The sequence below is a fragment of the Theobroma cacao genome, chromosome 7, assembly GCF_000208745.1.
Source record: "Theobroma cacao cultivar B97-61/B2 chromosome 7, Criollo_cocoa_genome_V2, whole genome shotgun sequence".
Lineage (NCBI taxonomy): Eukaryota > Viridiplantae > Streptophyta > Magnoliopsida > Malvales > Malvaceae > Theobroma > Theobroma cacao.
In genome coordinates, this window is record NC_030856.1 from 8332936 (window position 1) to 8342626 (window position 9691).

The 9691-nt window shown below is 33.2% G+C and overlaps 1 pseudogene; it reads left to right on the forward strand.

Annotated features, from left to right (window-relative positions):
- The window catches only part of LOC108662766, a 19828-nt pseudogene extending 10723 nt beyond the window's left edge, over positions 1-9105 (forward strand).

Here is a 9691-nt window from a genome sequence, read left to right on the forward strand (position 1 = left end):
AACCTTCAATGGCCGAACCCTATGTGAAGTGTAGAAGTAATGAATTGATTTTGTGATCAAGTGAATTGGTTGAAAAATTGATGAAATGATGATTTATGGTGAGAAAATGGAATGGGAAAATTTTTAGTGATAGTGCACCACAATGGCCGAAATTTTCAAGAAGAATTGTGAGGGTTGTCAGGCTGAATTTTAGATTATTGGAATTGTATTTAGTGAATTGAAATATTAGAAATGAAATAGAGCAATTTGGAGCAAAATCGGACACAATTGTCATTTAATCGGGTAATAGGCCGAATTAGGTCAACACCGCATTTAAGCGATAGTCGGATAAGTTGAATATCATATCATTCATATTGTCACGAACCGGAACTCCCATCGAGCCCGTGACAACAGCCGCGACGTCTCGATCGACATTCATTACCCGGAATGTCAACCGGAACCCGGCAAGGTTTTAATATCAGCTTCTCATTTTCCCTGTGGGTAACTGTTTTCAAATACCACATTCTAAAAGATTTTAAATTGTTTCCAACTTAAGCAAATAAAATAATAATTTTCATCTCACAAGGGAATTTTGGTCATTTATCCCAAAAATCTCAAAATCATCTAAAAATATAGTATGTAAGTGGAAAACACATATTTCATAATCAAAAATAATTTTGGATGTCTAAAACATTCGTTTAAAATGGAATTATGACTGTTATAATAAAATAAAAATATTAAATAAAATATTCAATTTCCACATAAAACGATATTTTAAGAACATTGCATAAATAATTTTTATAGTGTAAAAGCAAAATAAATTCTTACATACCGTAATACAGATAACCAAAGTATACAATTTAATTTACAGTGACAAGTGGGCCCACGAATGACCAAAAGTATCAAAAGAAATGAACCTACAGTTTTTGGATGTGGCAAGTTCAACTATAATCATCGCCGATATCAGTTATCTACAATCTATTCTGAGCCTGAAATAGGTGGAAAGGAGGATGGTGAGATTATAAAATCCCAGTGAGTAAACAAACATCACCTAAAATATCTAAAGTCGAGTAAAAGGAGACTATTAAAACATTTCATCAAACTGTAATTTATCATCTTTCAACCTATTTCAACCAAATGAAATCAATTTATTTAAAGCAAGTAATCAGTATGGCTTATGAATTTCTTAAAAAGCTTGGCTCATGCCAAAAATTATTATCATACTCAGTTATCTGGGATACCTTGGCCGAGAGCTATCCCAACTGAGTCCGCCAAGGCTATTAGAAAGTCGTGTTTTTATTTTGAAAACATAGTCGTTCCTTGGCGTTGGCCGAGTTCCCCTTCACGTGGTGGTTTAGCGTGAAGTGAATTCTAAAAGTTATATCTCGGGAGTTACCCTACTCGCCTCTCCAACCGAGGTAAAAATATAACAGGATTCTGTGCTCCTCTAATAGGCTAGTCCACAGAACCCAACCTACTGCAGCAGGTCAAACCCACCATACAATAAAATTTTGACAGCATGACAGGGCTAATATATTACTACCCAACCTGCAAGGGTAAAATAAAGCAATTCATACAATTCATAAAAATACAGCCCAGCCAGTCATGCCAATACAATAACATAAGCCATTGATTCAATTTTAAATTTACAACATATCAGTAGTCTCCAATTACTCTATTTTCAAAATCATTATTTCGTTTCAAGACAATTTATAAAATATTTTCATTTAAACTCATTTTGTTTACAAAATATAAAAATTTACCATTTGAACTCATTTTCATAAAATTCACCAAAACCGAATAAAAACATACTTTAGATAATTAAAATGATGGTAAGGTTACTCACCGTGTCTAAAGTGGAGATTTTCGAAATACTCAGACTACTGGTCTTCGGGTGCAATTCCCTTGCCTTTATCGGAAGACTCACCACCTTGACACAGTGCAAAATCGAGAAATTCACCACATTGGTACTAAATTGAAATTAAACTAATTTAGACTACTAATGCTTGATATGGAATGCAAAAATGTCTAAATTTTTGCCTAAATGCGGTGTTAGCCTATTTCGGTTTTTTACTCGATAAATCGATATACGCGTCCGTTTAAACTCCAAATTAATTTTTTTCAGTTTCTATACCCCAATTGCACCCAAATTGACTTAATGTCCCTCAGTGTGGTGCAAATTATCAGTCTCGATAGCAAATTACAAAAATACCCCTAGTGGGTAAAAATTTGTATTTTTGCTCCTAAAATTCTCATTATTTTTCTAGGCTCATAATTCATTATTATTTATCATAATTCCTCAAATAAACATCAAGATCAGCAGCCAATATTCCCCTAGAAAATTCGGCATAATGGGTTTCAATGGGAGAAAATTATATCTCTAGCTTATTTTTGCTATATTTCAATATAACTTAACTAAAATCGCTTAATTCAATTAAAATCAACCAAAAATCAAGCTCAAAACTCATCCATGGAAGTTTGGCCAGCATGGGTGTCCATACCCACTTTCTAATTTTGCATGGAAATGAGAAAAAAATGCATGGGTAGTGAAAATCACAAGGAAAATCAATGAAATTTACCTTTTTAATGCTTGATTTCTTGATTTCTCTTGATTTTCCCCAAATTTTCAGGTAGGGTTCTTATTTTTTTCCCCCTTTTCTCTCCTGGTTTGGACGGCTGAAGAAGATGAGAATTCTGAAATTTTTACCTTTTTAAAGGCTAAAATAAATAATATTATTTTAGTCATTTTTTTAATGTTTTATTAATTTCTTAAATTCTAGCCATCCATTTGTTTCCAAATTTTCACCATACACTTGTCCCACATATCCATAGCTTAGATAAAATTCTCAGACTTATCCAAACTCTTGGTGGAGTAATTTTTGAAATTTACACTTTTACCCCCGTAAAAGTCAAAAATTACATTTTTGCCCCAAAAACTGAAAAATTGCCCCTAGACATATTTTTCATCCCTTATACTCATACCATTCTCCAATTTGTCAAATTTGATCTAAATTCTCTCAAAATCTCAAATTTTATCCGCTAGTGGTAAAATTACGATTTCGCCCCTACACTCTAAAAATCACCGAAATTAAACTTTTTCACTGCCAAACCCTCAAATTATACTCCAATACTCAAATCATACTCCAATAAGTCAAATGGGGCCAAAAAAATTCTTTTCTAAAAATTCCCATTGTGTCCATGGGTGGCAAATGACCATTTTACCCCTGGACAGTGAAAATTTCAATTTGACTCCAAATTGATCCTCGAACTCCAAATCACTATATTAAACCATTCTGGGACTTTAATATTCTTAATTTTATTTTAAATTCTCTATTTGATCTAGTTCGAGGCTTAAATTAACTTAATTGTATCATTTGGTACATTGTCGTCTTTTAACGATTTTTCTTTCGGGGCTTTCCAAGTATGCAAGCATATTGTCAATCATATGAATGACATGACAAGTATTTTATAAGGTCGGGCTTGACACATATACACCGAGCCTGAATTGATTTTATAATGGTCAAGCATTGATGTGGTGAATTATGTATTGTACATTGTGGATAGGTGGTGAGTAAATTACACTGATAAAAGTACAAAGATTGTGCTTAGAGACTGGGATTAGGAGTGCATCGACTCCTATAACTATGAGTAAACTTATTATCGTCTTAATTATCTAGAGTAGTTTTATACAATTGTGTGATTTTATCAAAAATGGGTTTAAATGGTAAATTGCTATATTTTAGGAGAAATTGTGATTTTATAAAATGATTTTATAAATTTTTTGGAAAATTGAATACTGGTTTTGAAAATAGAGTAATTGGAGACTGCTTGTGTTGTAAATTTATGGTTTTAAATTGAATGGCTTATGACAATAAATGAGCATGAATGGCTAAACTGATTTTTGGTGTTAGAATTATTTGTACTGTGTATTCAGCCTTGAGAGGCTAGGTTGCGATAAATTGTCATGTTATGTAGAAAAAGATTTTATAAATCAAGTGGTAAATAAAGTAATCCATAGTCACTACAGTGGTGGGGGTTTTCGTGGACTGCCTATGAGAGGGGCACGGTAACCCAATTATATATTTACCTCAAAGGGGAGATGTTGGATGAAGTATCTTTAGAGGTAAAGATTTGAGTGCACTTCACGTGGACCACCGCGTGAGAGTGAGACTCGGCCAACACCAAGGCATGGCTAAAATTTCGGATGTAAAGACATTTAAAAGCCTTGACAGACTCAGTTGGGATAATCCTCAATCAAGGTATCCCTGATAACTGAGTATGAGAATGATTTTTGGCACGAGCTAAGCTTTTCAGGAAATCATAAGCCTAGTTGTTTATTTGATTGAAATGAGTTGAAAGGTAATGAAATTACAATATGATGACTTATTTTAATTTGTCTCCATTTACTCGCCTTTAGATAGTTTAGATGGTGTCTGTTTACTCACTGGGATTTTATAATCTCACCACCCTCCTTTCCTCACATTTTAGACTCGAGGAATTCCATAGTTAGCTGACTTTGACAAAGACCTTCATTTGGACTTGAATCGGCAAAAGCTATAGGTTTTCAGCTTCTGATGTATTTTGGTTAGATGTGGGCCCACGTGTCACTGTAAAAGTAATTTTATGCTTTGGTTATTTGCTTTATAGTATATATGAATATAATTAACTTTTACGTTATAAGAATTATTTACCGATAGCTTTATAAAAATTATTATACAAGAAAATAGTTTATTTTATTGAATATTTTTATTATATTCAAATGGTCAAATTTTCACTTCAAATGAACGTTTTAGATACTTAATTTGTTTTCAAATCACTAAATATATATTTTTTGCTTACCTACTACATTTTTAGCAAGTTTTGAGATTTTTGAGAAAAAATGACGAAAATGCCCCTGTGAGCCAGAAAACAATATGTTATGTTTTGATTTGGAAATGACTCGTAATCCTTTGAATTACGATATTTGATAACTATTGCTCATCGGGGAAGTGCAAAAGCTGATACGAGAGCTTTACGAGGTTTCGATTGGCATTCGGGGTGAAGAATGTCTGTCGAGGCTTCGCGACGGTTGTCACGGGCTCGATGAGAGTTTCGGGTCATGACAACACCCATTCAAAAAATGAGTAGTAAATTTGATCCATTATGCTAAGTAGATTGGTGGTAAATTTGAACCTTATGTCAAATTATTCTATGAAGTTTGTATGTGAAAATATGGCAGCTAGCACATACCCAAATTAAATTTGTAAATAACATATACATGTTCTATAATCATGTTTTCCAACTAATTGATTTATATATTGTTTGTTAACTCTTTTTTTTTAAGAAACAGAAATTCTTTTACTAAGAACTTTTTTGGGAATAATTTGTTTAATTGTGTTGGTTAGATGAAAATTAAAAAGTAGCATTTGTCGATGGATGACATGATTGAAAATTTTCTTCAGAGTCAAAACAATTTAATGCTTATAAGATATTCTTATTTTGAAATAAAAAGAATAACTGATGGTTTCAAGAATAAATTAAGTCAAGGAGGATATGGTTCTATGTTTAAAGGAAAACTTCGAAGTGGTCAACTTGTTGCAATAAAATTGTTAAACAAAAAAAAAAGGTATCACCCAAGATTTCATCAATGAAGTTGCAACTATTCGAAGGATTCATCATGTTAATGTGGTAAGACTTATTGGATTTGGCGTGAAGGGATCAAAATAAGCTCTTGTATATGACTTCACGAAGAATGGGTCATTGGATAAAATTATATTTTCAACTAAAAATAACACCTTGAGTTGGCAAAAATGTTTGAGATTGCATTGGGGGTGGCTCGAGGTATTGAATATTTACATAGAGGTTGTGAAGTGCAAATTTTACATTTTGATATCAAGCCACATAGCATTCTTTTAGATGAGAACTATACTCCAAAAGTTTTAGATTTTGGCCTCACAAAATTGTATTCAGTGGATGATGATGTTATTTATCTCATAGTAGCAAGAGATACGATAAGTTATATGGCTCCAGAATTGTCACGACCCGGAACTCCCATCGAGCCCATAACAATCGTCGCGAAGTCTCGTTAGACATTATTTACCCTAAATGCTGATCGAAACCTCGTAAGGCTTTCGTATCAGTTTTCTTACCTCCCCTGTGATCGACAGTAACTAAAATCGTGTTTTGAAACGAAATGGACCATTTTTCCATCCAAAAACAATGAAAATTTATTTCTGCCTCACAGGGGTATTTTAGTCATTTTTTTTCAAAAATACGGAAACCCTTTAAAGTAGATAACTGAAGTATAAAATTACTTTTCAGTGATACGTGGGCCCCCAACTGACCAAGAAGGTGTAGGGCTACGAACCCTTACTTTCTAGGATGCAACTCCGAGATTAATTCTCGTCTTAATCAACTATCAACAAACTGTCTTGAGCCTGAAAAATGGATAGAAAGAGGGGTGAGATTACATAATCCCAGTGAGTAAACAATTACCATCAAAAACATCTAAAGCCGAGTAGACGGAGACAATATAAAAACGTTATATCTCAATAATGTTCATAACGCAAAATTCGTTTCAATCTATACCAAACAATTTCTTTTCGTCAAAATTTCCCGGCTTATGAATTTCTTAAACTTGGCCCTTGCCAGAATCATTCTTGCGGGTACCTTCGTCAAGGTATCCCACTGAGACAGCCAAGGCTGTTAAATGTCCCATACCCATAAACATGTTTTCGCATCTGACACACAGCCGTTCCTTGGCGTTGGCTGAGTCTCACTCTCAAGTGGTGGCTCGAACGTGAGGTGCACTCGAATCTTACCTCAAGAGATACTTCATCCAACATCTCTCCCCAGAGGTAGGTATATAGTTGGGTTACCGTGCCCCTCTCATAGGCAGTCCACGGAAACCCCCACCACTGCAGTGACCGTTTAATATACCACAAGACCCATAAAATTTTCAGTAGCATAATATGGCGAATAAAATTTAATCCAGTCTATCAAGATTAATCCAAAACTGTTCATATATGTCATGTCAACCCCAAAAATTTAGCCATCATGTTACCATAGTGTCATAAGCCACAATTTCAATAACATATAAAATCATAAATTCAACACAGTCTCCATATACTCGATTTTTCCAAAACAATATTTAATTTCAAAACCAGTATAAATCTCATTTTTATTAAAAAAACATTTTAATTGGAAAACATAATATTTTATAATTTAAACTCACCATTCAATAAAAGCATCAAACAAGTATAATTACTCTAGAGATTTAAGATGATAAATTGTCCACTCACAGTACTAGGAGTAGAAATACTCCAATTTTCAGTCCGCGGGTACAGTCCTTTACCCGTATCTAATGGCTCACCACCTAGCCATAATCCATGACACATATTCTAATTAAATTGTGTCTAACAGTTATAAGCTATTTCAAGCTCGATATATATGCATGATATGAAAATGAAAAATACACGAGTAGCCATCTAGACCCGGTATTGGCCTAAGTCGATTTTTCATCCGATAAATTGGCCAATGCGTCCAATTTCACTCCAACTTGCTCCATTTTTTTCCCAATCCCTCAATTCACGAAACACAAACTAATTAACACAGAATTAGGCAAAATTTATCTTCACTTTTCTTCTTAGAACTTTTGGCCAACAATGGTACACTAACTCCATGATTTTTTCTACTTAATTTTCTCTCCATGATTCATTAATTCCTACACAAAAAACTATTATTTCTTAATCAAATCACTTATAATAACATCTCATTCTTCCTCATTATTCACTTAGAGAATTCGGCTATTGATGGACACCAAACTTTTGGTGGTTTTCTTCACTTGTTTTCATGCTACACATCATTAATCACCTAAAAACACTAACATACCTAAAAATCAAACCAATCCAAGATCATTCTCTCTCCATACCCATTTTGACCAGCCATGAATTCACCATGAAAGCATGCTTTTCAACCATGAAAATTAAGGGAAAATGCATAGGAAAAATAGTTCATAAACTAAAATCAAGAAATTTCACCTTTTTCCACTTGATTTTCTTGAAAATCCACACTTTTCTCTTGAATTTCTTTCCACCTAGGGTTTGTTCTTCTTTTCCCCTTTGTTTTCTTGCCAAAGCTGACCCTTATGAGAGAGAAATGGTGGTGTGGGCTGATTTTTATAGTTAAATAATATAATAATTTAAACTTGCCACATGGCATTCCATGATTGGCCCATTTTTTTAAATTCTTATCTTTTAAGATTTAAATCTCCACCACACATTTTTCAAGGGTCAAAAATGATGATGGGTGAAGACCTTGTGCTGGAAAAATGCTCTCGGGGTGCAAAATTACCATTTTGCCCCCGAAGTGACAAAATTACCATTTCACCCAGGTACTCCAAATTATACCGAAATTAAAATTTTTTACTTCTAAACCTCAAATCATACTCCAATAAGTCAAATGGGGTCAAAAAATCTTTTTTAAAAATTTTATTTTTGTCCCCAGGTGATAAATTACCATTTTACCCTTAGATAGTGAAAATTTTGGTTTGACTCCAAATTGATCCTCAAACTCCGAATTACCATTTTGAGTCATCCCTGGACTGTGAAACTCTTAATTTCACCTTAAAATTTCTATTTGAACTAGTTCGAGGCTTAATCGACTTAATGGTACCATTAGGGGCAATATCGTCTTTTAACAATTTCTCGAACTTCCTAAATATGCAAACATTCTATTGAGCATGTAAATAACGTCGTAATTATTTTATAGAACAGGGTTTGACAAGAATTGTTTTATAAAAATATCAGAGGTATCTCATATAAAGCCTATGTTTATAGTTTTGGAATAATGTTAATGGAAATTATGGGAAGGAGAAAAAATTTAAATGCCTCTACCTAATATTCAAGTCAAATTTATTTTCCATCATGGATATATGATGGATTAGATGAAGGAGATATCATGGAGCTTGGAGATGTGACAAAAATTGAAAACAAAATTATGAGGAAAATGATAATGGTAGCCTTATGGTGCATACAGATGAAACCCATAGATCGTCCTTCAATGAGTAATGTCTTAAAGATGCTTGAAAGTGAAGTTGAGATCCTTGAAATGCCTCCCAAGCCTTCTTTTTCTCGAAATGTCAACTAAAAATAGTAAGAATTCTCACCACACACGCGACAATCAGCCTTCCTCAACTACCTTGTGATATTCGTCATTGGGACTACTAGGATTTGACCTCATGTTCAAATTAGAAAATAATCAATAAATTAAAAATATAATGCAACGAAAAAATAAATTAGTATTTAATCATGAAACAGTCGAATCTTACAATATCAATGTTTGTGCTTTTCATGTAACTTTCAAATTAATTATAAACATTCATAAGTTTAAGAGTTACAAATCTTGCTCCATATATGGTAATCAAGAGCCAATTAAATCCAAAATCTTTGTTTCTTCACCTTTGGGATTTGTCAAATCTTCAGCCACCCAAGTGTTTGGCCTTTAACAGTAATCCACACAGTGACCGAATATGACCTTCTCAAAGGTAGGATTTTTTACTTGTGCTGGCAAGTTTTGTTTCAAAAAAAAAAAAAAAACCAAAAGTTCTTGCTAAATCTTATTTTTATCAGACAAAAAAAATAATTTTTCTTTTCTTATTTTATGAAGCAACTGAAAAGTGGTTGGCGGCTTAGAGTTTTAGTTTGCTAATATAATATATTTATATAACCGAATT